The 13,282-nt window shown below is 47.1% G+C and overlaps 1 pseudogene; it reads left to right on the forward strand.

The window, feature by feature from the left end:
• The first annotated feature begins 8,053 nt into the window (after nt 1-8,053).
• Nucleotides 8,054-10,764, forward strand: LOC115321458 (annotated as a pseudogene).
• The last annotated feature ends 2,518 nt before the right edge of the window (nt 10,765-13,282 follow it).

A 13,282-nucleotide genomic window follows, 5' to 3' on the forward strand; every position in this document is an offset into this window, starting at 1 on the left:
TCACCGGCATCCGCATCGTCATCGTCATCATCACTGATGACGTCACCGGCATCCACATCGTCATCGTCATCATCACTGATGACGTCACCGGCATCCACATCGTCATCGTCATCATCACTGATGACGTCACCGGCATCCACATCGTCATCGTCATCATCACTGATGACGTCACCGACATCCGCATTGTCATCGTCATCATCACTGATGACGTCATCAGTGACGTCACTGATGTCGTCACCGGCATCCGCATCGTCATCGTCATCATCACTGATGACGTCATCAGCGACGTCACTGATGACGTCACCGACATTCGCATCGTCATCGTCATCATCACTGGTGAAGTCATCAGTGACGTCACTAATGACGTCATCGGTACCCGCATCGTCATCGTCACTGATGAAGTCATCAGTGACGTCAGTTATGACATCATCGGCATTGGGGGTCACGTGACCCCCAAGGTAACGTGACCCCCCCCTGGTTAGTTTAACCCCCCCCCCCCCCCAGTGCCCTTCCCTCATCCTCCTCAAGAGCTGCGCTCTAATTCGGCGTTACAGGGAGTTGTAAGCGGCTTTCATTTTTTTTCTTTCTCTTGCTAAGCTGAAGGCGCGGTAGAAGGTGCGCACTAACTGGACAAATCAAACCTAAACTTTGTATCGCTTGACTCCGCTCTCTCTGCGTGAACAATGGCAGAAGCGTGATCGCGTGGTTTGACGGATGACGCGGTAGCCGTTCGCAATATCGTTATGACTGCTTGCTGACCTAGATTGGCGTATTGTGCGTAAATCCCACACAAAAGTAGCGACATCCTTTGAAGACTGCCGCCTTCTATCTTTAACCGATCTGGGCGGCGCTACCGTCCATGCGCGACCCCGAAAGAGCAAAATATAACAATAAGAGTGTGCGTGAAGGACGAGGAGGGAGAAGGAATGCCTATGCTTTTGCAGTGCATGCTATGCGCTCATGTCGGCAATCAAATAACGCCGACTGTGTAACGTCAGGCTTTGATCGTCGTTCTTTGAGCACATCCTTGGCGGCTGCTAGACCGTGACAGTGCGCTCTTAGGCTGTGCGTGTGTATTTGGTATTTGCGTGTCTTTCAGGGCCTTTGACTGCGCTCTGACTCAAGCATAGGAAGCCCGTCCGCTATCTTGGCCCAATCCAGGCGGCGCTACAGTCGACGCGCGGGTGTAGAAAAGCAAAACATAAAGATAAAAGTTGTGAGCTTCAGAGGGGGAAGGAGATGTCGCTACCTTTCTTGTTTGGGGGAGTTAGTAGAGCGGCCTGTGGGGCTCTTGTGAATTCCGCGTCTGTGGTAAATGGTACCACGGTCGACTAGTCATGCTCATATGTCGACGACAAGCGATGTTTTTCAAGAAGCCTAAGAGGCTCATGGTGGTGCGTTTAGTGTTCGGTTCGGCAATGACAGCTTGTGCTACAGCGTGTTAAATCTTCACGGACACCTTCCGTCTCGTTTTTATGTGTTGAGTGGTTGTTCTGCAGTGCCCGTGTCGACGTATATCTCGGACTACATCTTTCAAGACCGGTATCGTCAACGTAAGTGCGCTGCAATCTCCTTCACGACAATTGACCGTTCTCCTACTGGTACTCTTCCAGATTACATCTAAAATTAGACAGTGTCTATCTCCTGGCATCCGGGAAAATATTTTCTCCGAAATTATACCGGGAGTCACCTGTCATTCGCTGTTTGAAATGATGTCAAAACTATATGTAGAATACTGAATTTTTATTCTCCCTGCGTTTCGTTATAACATGATTCGTGCCAATTTTTCGTGGATACACGTTTTAATGGACACACGTTTCGTCCACATTAACATTTCATCGATCTTCGTTGCGCGAATTGGACGCTGGATGGGAATCTTGTCGAGCGTGTGTTCCTGAGGCGCGTGCTCACCGACCGAGTCCACCTTTTCACGCCGCTTCTTGGTGAGTCTGCAGTGCGTCATTACAAAAGAAAATAAATGACCTATCTACCTATCTCGGCGTGGTGAATGATGTTGATTGGGGCGAAGCTCTGCTGGTGCTGATGATACCAATTTTATTGTTCATAGGTAGCGCTGATGGTGCTGATTTCTTTTTATTGCTCATAGGTAGTGCTAGTTCCGGGTGGTGTTTCGACTTCTTTATTCCTGCTTTATGGTCGGTGAAATGCACAGCCCGTGGTTCTTCTAGCAGAACAGCTTGGATCCGCTAGAAGCCGTGGGAACGCATCTCCACCGGTGAAGTCAGCGGTCTATGTCAGAAAGAGAATGTGTGGTATGGAAGGTGGTTATGTACGCATTTGAGCATTTGACCGCAGCACCCTCTCGTCTATGAGCGTTGAGCCAATGCATGCAAGGTTTAACGCGATTATATACGCATTTGACCGCAGCGCCCTCTCCTGTATAGACGTTAAGCGGCTGCATGCAACGTTTCATCCATGACATCCCCAGCTCTAGAGTTACTACCACATCTCAGAGCCCCCTACTCGTCCCGCAGTCGTGGCCGAGTGGTTAAGGCGATCGACTAGAAATCCATTGGGGTCTGTCTGCCCGCACATGTTCGAATCCTGTCGACTGCGCAAACATTTTTTTATTTTTATTTAAACACGGACGCCGGACGGACGGACAAGGCTACACCGTAAAGACATTCGCCCCTAAAAAAAAGCTGTTCTGAATTTTTTTTGTTTACGAAACATCACGTGTTGATGAAAAGATCTGTCGATGAAACGTCGTTCGATGAACTGATTGCACGGCCAATGGGAAGGGACTGCCGGTAGAATTTCGGGGGAAAATATCTGCCGGGAGACAGGACACTACCCAAAAATTACCTCGGCTGTTGTGTGCTTTGCAATCTTCTCAGTTGCATAACAGCTGACTAGTACCTCTTCACATATTACAAATTGCTTAGTTTGTACTTCTCTAAAAAAGAGGCTGTGTGTAATAAACTTCTAGGAGATTGCAAAACAATCTTTTGTGTCAGTTTACTTTCCTTTTCGCAAACACCTTGGCGAGCTCTGCGCACAGACTGGAGACTGGAGGGAATAGCAGCGCGCTTCAATACTTTAGTTATCTTCTCATGCAAGTTGAGCTTAAAACAACTTTGCAGGTGGGTAAACAAAAACGAAGCCCCAATGGATGTTCTATGAAACAAGTTAATCAAACAGTTCTCTGTTGAGAGCGGTTGGTATACTCCATCCCTTTTTCATGCGGTGGCCGATATATTGGTCAGACAATACGTTGCTTCAACACCCGCCTAAAGCCCGGTTCAAACAGACCCGGAATGCAGAGACGGGAGCCGGAACCCGTAGTGACGTCAGCGCTCCCTCTGTACGGGTGGTGACGTAATTACGGCTTCCGGCTCCCGGATCGAAGAGTTGAAATTTTTTCAACTTTCTCCTTCCCGGGTCGTGACGTAGGTTTCCGTCTTTTCTCCGCGGCCAATCAGCACGGCGCGCTTCCCTCCTCCGCCCTCCTTGCCACCGGCGTTCACGTGGTTCCGCGTGCGAATGCCTCAGCAACCTCCGGACACAGAGCGAGTTGCGCGGCTCGAACACGGATGGCGCCACCATAGTGGTGTACAGCAGCGCTCGCGTGGTCGGAGGCGCTCATTACTAAAAACTAAACAAAACAATAATGAATCAAACCTCATTCAATTTTAGTTACGACTGCATATTATTTTACTAAATACAAATTGCGTATTCCTAAAAATATAATATATATTTTTTTTAAAGTTCATGACAACATCACACTCTCGAAATTTTGCTTTTTGCTGTTTTTTGCGTTTCTAAAACGAAACCGCTGCCTGTGCGCATGTGCGCTTGCGCTCTGCGCGTTCTGAAACCGGTGGACCCACTGGGTGGACCGTTGTGGAGGCGTCCGTGGGTCTGCCAGGTCTGCTCGGTGCTTTCGCGCTTTCGCTCGTCTTCGGAGCGTCAAGCTTCCGCTCCTCGATCATCGCATTGCGCGAGCCTCGCACTTTCGGGCAAGTGGAAAGCTTTTTCGTGTCTTTGAACCACCTCATTTGTGCGGTTACGCAAAGTCGTGCCCAAGCAGCGTTGAGGACAAGATCGAAGCATCCGTTCGTTCGGATGCCAACTGGCGACGGTGAGTTTGAAAGTTTTCACCCCAATTGAAACTTTTCCTAGCTGATCTTCCAGCCACAAATTGAACCCTTTGAGGGTTTTGTACTCTTTTAGGTTTTTGAATATATCGTTTCATTATTGAAATTTACAAAATGTCATCGTGATTTCATTGCGATGTACCCATTTCGGCAAGCGCTCTTTGCACGGTTTTGTGGTTGAAGACCGTCCTGCAAATATTTTATGATCTGTAGACTGTTTGCGAAATATCACCTCCAATACCTCTTGTCGATTTCGTTCACAGCAGTGTCGATCCCCGTCGAGTAAATTGTAGTCTCTATATAAATATTCTTCTCCCAGTTTTATAATATTTCGGAGTTCACATCTTATAATATCTGCCCGTTCTTATTGATGTATCTCGTGCAGATTCTTTTACAGCCCTGCGACTAGTTTTGCCACGTTTTATTTCTTTTAGAAATAAATAGAAAGCTGGATAGTAAAATAATTTTTAAAGACACTTTTAAAATCTTGAAAGATTTACGCATGAAGGGCGGAATGCAGACAGCAGAACTCGATCGCGAGATGTGCTACCCGTCCTTCCATGTGTAATTCTTTCGAAAGTTTTTACACCTCCCAACCCACTCTCCTCATATCAATTAAAACTCGCGTTAGCCATTTTTTTTTTCGTTTGTTGCACATAAAATAGCATCATTTGCATTACGTGTTCTTTTTTTGTGTATCCATACAGATTCTCAAGGCATGAAAATCACTCCAACAAGCCTCAGGGAGAGGGAACCCCAATAGACAAAAGGTAGTGTCCGTGGTAACTTTTTTTGTGAAGTGCACTTGATTGCTGGCCAACCTATCAAGCTGAATATGTAACCATCAGAATGCTAGGTTCCGCCGTAGTGATTTATGCAGTCTAATCTACTATCAACTGTAATGTAAAACGAGAGTGGCTAGGGCAAAAAGAATTACAACAAAAACAAAAGGATAGTAGGAGCAGACCTCTGCAATATTTCATAGTCCTGTTTCTCTTCTGTGTTGTGACAAGACAAACTAATGTGTTCTTACATTGTCCTGTGCAGATCCTGAGAGGATAGAGAACACACATACAGCAAAAAATGAGAAAGAGCAATGAAGTGGATGGTCCATCTCATGGGCATCATAGGATCTCGGTGGCCACACCAAGAAAACCTGGTTCAACTCGTGGTTCAACTTGACGGTGCAAGCGACAGGTATCGGAAGCTCAAGAGAAATGAGAAATACCAAAGTGGCCTACAGAGAGCTAGGTCTAGACGTTATTAACCGCCGAATTCAGAAACCTCACTAAAACTACACTCAAACTAAAGGGCCCCTCCACTTCCTCGAGGAAGGCGCGAGGGCCGGCGCTGGCCAATCGCGAGGACGGATCCGCCGTCGCGATTGGCCAGCGCCGGCGCTTGTGCCTTCCTCGAGGAGGTGGAGGGGCCCTTCAGTTTGAGTGTAGTTTAAGTGAGATTTCTGAATTCGGCGGTAAGTTTCTAAAGATTTTAGTTCAAGTCTGCAAGTAAGCAACGAATAAGTTTGCCCGAATTACAATTCATTGTGTTAACTGTTTATTTGCATGGACCAGTCAGAACGACACGAGCTTTCAACTAGGCATGAAATCTTTTGGCTGTGCTTCTTGAGACCCTCGAGAGACAATGTTATCCACAGCATCAGCAGGTTGCTCCCTGCACGATTTTTATGGAGCAAGATCATAGACTAACAGAAGCCTCTGAGCATCCACTTTGTTTAGACACGTTGTTCGCCTGCTGGTGGCCAACAACCTCTAGGCAGTTTTCTTTTTAGGGTGGGAGGGCGAGGGGGGAAATATATGTTGCTTCGAACCAGTGATTCCAGGACCTTTGGCAGCTAGAATTCAAACTACATATATGGAGAGTTTCACTCTTTAAGATCTCAAGTTTTGGTGGACAATATCTGACCCACTAAAATTTTGCATTATTGTCTTATTAAACAGGTTGAAGAATTAATGTTTTATTGTAATATACGTTCAAGCTGGTATTTGAGATTCCACAACCTATAACCATTTAAATATCTTCTTAGACATACCTCACCGCAGACACGTAGCCAGGATTTTGTTTCGGCGGGGGGGGGGGGGGGGCGCTCATGACAAAATGCTGTATGGGGGGGAGGGGGAGAGGAGGTCCTAGCAAAATGGAAGATTTTGGGGGGCCAGGCCCCGTAGGCCTTCCCCCTGGCTACGTGCCTGCCTCAGCAATAGGGCTGTTTCCATACGATTCTCCGGCAAGGCTGCATATTTACTTCACACTGGGTTTGCTTCTATGTAGCACACATCAGAAATTATGATTATTGTGTTTTCATGTCACGAAAACAGACATTTCTGTTTGCTGTTACAGTATTTTCTCTTTAATATGGACATCTCCAGTTTCCAAAACAATTCTCCATAATGTTGGTCATCCACAATCTTGAATCACTGCCAAGATCACAAAGAATATACAATGAAGGTGGTATGTTGTTTATTTTTGTCATCTGCAACTGGGAAAGGGAAAAACTGCAAGTGATTGAGGCTGGAAACCCCTGAAAATTGTAACCATTGAGCCACCATTGTCATATCTGACAATTGTGCAGCTCTGGGTAAATTCCGTAACCAAAGAGCTTTACTATTCTTTTTTGAAAATGATTATGATGAGTAAAAAGCGCGACAGGACAACGGACACAGAAGGAGACACAGACACAGTGCTGTGTCTCCTTCTGTGTCCGTTGACCTGTCGCGCTTTTTAATCATTAGGAATCACCAACTCGCCCAACTTTCTACACTCGTCATTCTTTTTTGCCTCACTAATATATTTCCCCCCCATTTTTTTGCGTTTGTCTTTACAGAGGCCACAGTAAAAAGATAAAAAAAAATGTACTTATCCGCTTTGCTCCCAAACTAACTGTCCATAGTACGTACTTCGGGTTTCTTTATTTAACGTGACGAGTTTGAACTGTATAGAAACACACACCAGTCCCCGAAAATAGGACATTTATAGCGGCATGACCGAAACGATCGACCATGTTAGCGAGACATGACTATTGTGTTTTTCAATCGCGAAGACCAATATTCTCGCGCCATATTGCGTCTGATGTTTGCGAAACATTAAGCAGTCACTTGGCGAACTAAGGCAGTAATAGTTGGTGCGCGCCGATGGCCTTTCAAAGTGAAAAAGCTGTGTCATGTTCGCGCTAACAGTGTCGCACATTGTATCTTCACTGTAGCACCTCTTGCTAAGGTAGATACTGCGCTCATTATTACTTTTTTTTCCGCATAGCAACGCTTGAATAAAGTGACAGTGTAAATTGTTTTTCCTTGTCATGCAAATGACTGAATAAATGCGTCAACGAGTGCGAAAAATGCTGTATCTGTTTCGATTTCCTGGAAGACGCTGACGACAAGTAACAGACTGTCAACTGCTGGACACAAGGTAGGCAAGCAGAACTTACAATTCTTTGCCATAACACGTGGTATGGCACGCGCGAACCGTAAATTTCCGAACAAAACCTACCGCGGTACCGGCGGTACCACAGTAGGGAGCAGCGGCATGCCGCTGCTCCCTACCTGCTCCTTACCTGCAGGGCCCTTCCGCCGTGCCCTGCAGGGCACGGCGGAAGGGATGCGCCATGTTGAATTTTGAGCGGCTTCGTCTTCGCAAACGGCTAGGAAGCCGCTCCAGCTAGCTCGACGGCGTCAAAAGTAATTATTAAAACGTTAGCGCTTCAATTTATGAACATAATTATCGCTGCTTATTTTAGTTTCGCAATCTACTAATATAGCAATGAGGCTTCGATTCGTTCCAGTAATGAGCGCCTCCGACCACGGAAGCGCTGCTGAGCGCCCAGTTTTCTCAGAAATCGACTCCATTAGGTCTATGGCAGTCACCGGGTACTGGCCTCAGTCGCTCCGTGCTTGCTTGCAAGGAAGGCTGCGACGATGGACTTGCCGCCCGTCTCCGACGCGAGGAAAGCTGCTCAAGCTGCAAAGAGGAGTGCCGCTGCCGCGAAGATGGCTGAAGTTGCCGCTGCGTTTGACGTACCCGAGAAAACCTATAGATTAATTCAGCTAGTTCAGCGGTACCCCTGGCTCTACGACAGGCATCGTAGCGACCACAAGGACCAGAACAAGCGAAAGAACTCATGGGAAGACATAGCGCAGGCGATGCGAATCGCGGATCGTAAGTACGCATTTTTATCCGCTGACATCGGTGTTCTGCGGGCACGTTTTTAACGCAACCTTTCCTAACTTAGCGTGCACGTCTTTGTGCTCTTGGCGCGGCGTGTTATGTAGGTTTTTTCTTTCTTCATGTACTTTTATGAGTGACCGAAACGGCCGTAGTCATTCCGTGAAACATTTGCGGATTTACATACTCGTCATCATCATCATTTATTAAAACCTTGAAGGCCATTGCTGGCACTACACAAGGTGGGAGTAACTGCTGAAGAAACATTATATAAAGGAACAAACAAAAAAGTGGGTTACATGCTGGAAAACATTGTTATATAAAGCAGCAAACACGGGAAAAAAACACATAGAATATTTTTAGGGAAAAACAGCTGATGTTTCTAACATCAGCTGTTTTATAGCGTGTTTATAGAAATAAAACATTTCTATAAACACGAGTTGACTTTGCTATTAGTGCAAATGCAGATGGATGGTCACTTGGGATATGAATGTATCATAATCTGTCTGGGTCACGATAGTGTTAGGCAGGCCATTCCAGTCCGTTATTGCGAATGGCAGGGTGGAGTTAAGAAACGAAACTGAGGAGGCAAAAATTGGCATTCCAACGCACACGACTCGACAATGGCGCGTATGCTTCCTTTTATTGCTCGCTGCACACGCCAGATGTGTGCAAAACCAAGATGATGCTTGGGCAAGGTAAACACATACCCCACGTTCTTTGAAAATCGCCGGTCTCACTGTTTTTCGTAGTGAACGGAGCCCGTGGTGTGCACGCGTGTGTGCCGGAAGGAAAACAATATGACATCGCGCAAAAATTTGAACTTGAAATAGTTGCACTTTATTTCTGGGAACAAACTCTTGCGCGGTAAAACTCGCGACCGCTCCTTTAACATACGAAACGTTTTTTTTTTTTTTTTTTTTTTTTTGCGTCTGTACATAACATTGGCTTTTTAAAAATAGCGTCGACCCTAGTTTTCAGCTGTTCCAGTATTCGTCCAATTTTCGGCCAGTGCTTCTTACATCCCATGCAGCCTAGAAGGCATCTCTGATTCCCTTATGGCACCTGTGTTGTGTGGAGCATTCTGAAGCCTTAGGTTGGGCACACTGTACGCCTAAGGAGCCTACTACGCCATTTGACTTAAAAAATTCTCTGCTTCTTTGCACAATTTAGTAAAGTATAGCTTTGTGAGACATGTCCCACAAAGCTATCTACGTTTTTTCAGCCTGCTTGTGCAAATTAAGGTGGGAGTACATCCGTGACCAGTACATGCGGGAGGCAGCGAAGCTGGCAGCTTCAGAGCGCAGTGGATGTGGCACCTCCGACGTCTTCAAGCCGAAGTGGGCCTATTTTGAGAGCCGCCGTTTCCTGACTGGCAACTCTATTGTCTCACGAAGGTATACTAGGAATATTAATCTCTCTCTACCCCGTGTTCATAACTCTCATTTAGTAAGTGGCTACATCATTCTCTCTGCTGTTTCGCTTAAACTTTCGAGTGCTACTCCATCTCAAAGCCTGTCAAGCCCTCAACCCGAAGGTAGGGTAATGCTTCACCTCTCCAATTTTCGTGGGCTCTCCGCAACTCTATCCTAGGGGCGAGTGGGGGGGTGGTAGAGGGAGAGGGAATAGCCATGCTTCATGCAGCAGAAGTGTCTTTGCTTGATTAACCCAGAGCTCTTCCATTGAATGATGATAGGCACCACTGCGGATCTAGCCTGCCATCTGGGGACATCACCGATGCAGTTGGGCTAGGTGCTGTCACAGCTTCTGTGGTAATTCTTTCTGCATCTTTATTTTGTGGTATTTTGCGATGGCACTTGCCATGCGCGTAGCCTCAGGGTCGCTTGGCTCTTACCGACATTTCTGTTTGCATTTCAAGGACCTGTCACCATCCCTCTGCCGTTCTGCTGCATTCCTGGATGCACAGCAGGAAGAGCGAGCTGGACCTCCCCCAAGCCCACCTTCCCCTGACGTGCAGCAAATGCCCCAGGAAACGCCAGGGCACCAAGCGCCCTCACAACGTCCGTCACGGACACCGGGAGCCCGAGGTGGAAAGTGCAGGCAATGTGCGGAAGAAGGGAACACACCAGTAGAGCAGGTTCTACGAGCCGCTGCTGCTAACCTTCGATTTTCTGACTGCCCCGCAGAGCACACAGACGAGATAGCACAGTCCCTGTCCCACCTTCGTTTGTACATGCAGCAGATGAGCATCGACAGACGCTTGTCCTACATCCGACAAATAACAGATCTTGCGCACGAGGCAGTCCTGGCCAAACGGAGAGAGAAGTGAAATGAAAACGGGACAGGAGCGACAAGAGGGACACAGGGAAGGCAGGGTGAGAGAGCGTAAATGGAGAGACAGTGGAGCGACGAAAGGGAAGAGCAGAGGAGGGAACAATGGGCGCGGCGGTGGAAACAAGAATGGGAGGAAGACGAACATGATCCCACTTCTTTCGATCTCTGAATGTGGTGGGCACATCCAGTACTTAATCTCTATGAATGTCTCTTTGCTCTACCGGGGAGTGGTCTTCTCTCTTCTGATATTAACTGATTACCTCACTTAGGGGTCTTTTTTGACTACTTCCCTCCCCCAACTTCTTAGGTTGTCCATTCATGTGCCCTGCTTCTTACAATACTTTTCTTTCCTTAATTGCGTTGCATAATCCGCTTCATGTCGGCATTGTCTGTAATGGCCCTTCAACTGCCTGGTAAGGTTAAAGGGGTACAGAAACCAAAATCTAAATATTCAAATTTCGTTCGGAAATGAGTCGAGCATGACGGATAATAACCATAAATTATAATCGCACGTTTGTATATTAAACGACTGGCTACATTTTTTGTTCCAAAATGTGCACTCGAGAAAGCGCTCGAAGAGAAGCGAACAGAGAGCGCGATCCCTCACGGGATATCCGGCACAAACAAAAACAACAAAAAAAAAGATTCCCCACGTTCGTCACGTAGCAAGGCTGGCGTGGTTTTGAGCTTCGCCCTTAGTGGCGTTGTCAGCATTGTGGTGGTGTCAATAGCGTCACAGCTGAGCCGTTCGAAGTACCCGTGGGGTGACGAGCGTGCGGCTGGCCCTAAAAGCACGTAGCTTTCACAAAACTGTCAGCTTAGAGCTGAACGAGGTGGGGAAAGCAACTTTTGTACGAGTTTTTAGCGACGGGCTAATCTTCTAGGGGGAGAATGGCTGTGTCCGGTTGCACGATCGAGGGTCCAAGAAAGAGGGGAGCCCTTCGTTTCAGTCTTTTTGGACCGTTTGGTGCAATGGGCTATTCGTGAGTTGAGCTAGAAGAAAGCTAAGAAGGAAAATTTTGAAATTCCAAAGGGTGGCGCTGTTCCAAAGGATTCTCCTACGTCAAGACTACGTAGCAAGTTCCCAAACGTTGCTAGATTACCTCCCAAATAGGCTCCGCATGCATCCACCAGGTGCACATTGAAGGATTGTTTATTTTCTTTAAAAATTAGTTTTCTTGTGCCTTTCAACGGAAGACTGATGTTTGTTAGGGTGGGGTTCTAGTTGGAAAATGAGCGCTGGAATTTCGTTTCCCTAGCCCTTTAAGAATCATAGTTTTCGAATGCTGCCCCCCTCCCCCCCCCCCCGGTCTTTTTAGGCTGCCTCATTAGTTTTTCGTTCTTCACCTTCTTTGTACGATTCATTTCATGCAGGCTGCAATCTGTCAGAGCCCTTCAATTACCTGGCATGTTCCAATATTTTCACTGCATGTCTGGCTTGAGGCGCTGTTTTTGGGAGGTTTGTGTGCTCTGGTACGATATGGACCTCCCTTGATCACAGTCATCTTAAGCCACTTTGCTTGCTTTTCTACATGCATGTCATTTGTCGGCTCTGCTGGTGTTTGCTGGTGAGTACGGTGCAACGTTTGTTCTGCTTATTCCCGTGTCTATTGCAAGCTTCCTTTCTCTTTAGCATCCCCTAGCACCTCGTTCGAAGCGTTTTGAGCCTAACTGCTTTGCACTTAAGTTTTGGAGGTCTGTTGTTTGTTGAGGGAAATTATTTTGCCTTTGCAATTGCTTCTGCCATGCAAGCATTGCACTTTCTTAATTGTGAGAGATGTTTTACAAAGCATCACGCATAGAATCTCGCTGGGTTCGAAAGCCTCGTTTATTGCATGGATGCATGCGTTGCCGAGGCACGGTGTTCTTGGAGCGTGTGCACGCTACGGTGCAGTTTGGACATTCCTTCATCACAGCTGGCTTTACTTTATTGCTGCACTTCATGTGCTGAATTTTGCTTTGCATGTGCAGGCAGTGCGGGCCATATCCAGGAAGGACACGCCTAATTTGGTTACTCCTGCTAAGTTTCTTGATAGGCTGGGTGTTCTTCAACACTAGAGATTCGTATTGTGTGCCTGATGCTTCTGTTTCTCTTTCCAGTTTCAGGCACGAGCCTTAGTCGAGGGGTGAAGACTGCAGAGACCGACTTCATATCCTTACCTGTGAAATCATCTCGTGCATCCCCACACTTTCCTTGCACAGACTGCCTTGTGGGAGCCAGATCGAGCCAGCTGGTCTCTCGGCAGAGCCTGACTGCTAGAGAGCGCGTCTCCCGTTTGGTGGATAGGAGTCTCGCATCACGATGGAGATTCCGCTTTTTTTTTTTTTTGCCTTGACTAAATAAGTGGCAGCGAAGCTCGCAGCGCAGACCTTAAAAGTTCACATTGCGACTATTGTCCGCCAGACAAGAAAAACCGGAGCTCCATTTTGATGGGCTAGGTGCTTGCACCCGCCAACCAACAGGCACGCAGGTGTTGGTACAAGCCTGGCGTACAGCGGTCCTGGACCAAGCCCGGAAAAGGGACCTGAACTTGACAGTACTCATCATAGGCTGCCTGGAACTGCTTGGAATAAAGCCGTGTCAATACTGTTACCAACTGTATAATCTGGTTTCAATGGGCTTTCAGTCGCAGGCGCGCCCAGAATTACTAGGAGCGTGAGAACTTAGCTTCTGCGTCGACTAATGC

This window comes from Ixodes scapularis, unplaced genomic scaffold, assembly GCF_016920785.2.
Source record: "Ixodes scapularis isolate PalLabHiFi unplaced genomic scaffold, ASM1692078v2 PGA_scaffold24__2_contigs__length_7659602, whole genome shotgun sequence".
Classification (NCBI taxonomy): domain Eukaryota; kingdom Metazoa; phylum Arthropoda; class Arachnida; order Ixodida; family Ixodidae; genus Ixodes; species Ixodes scapularis.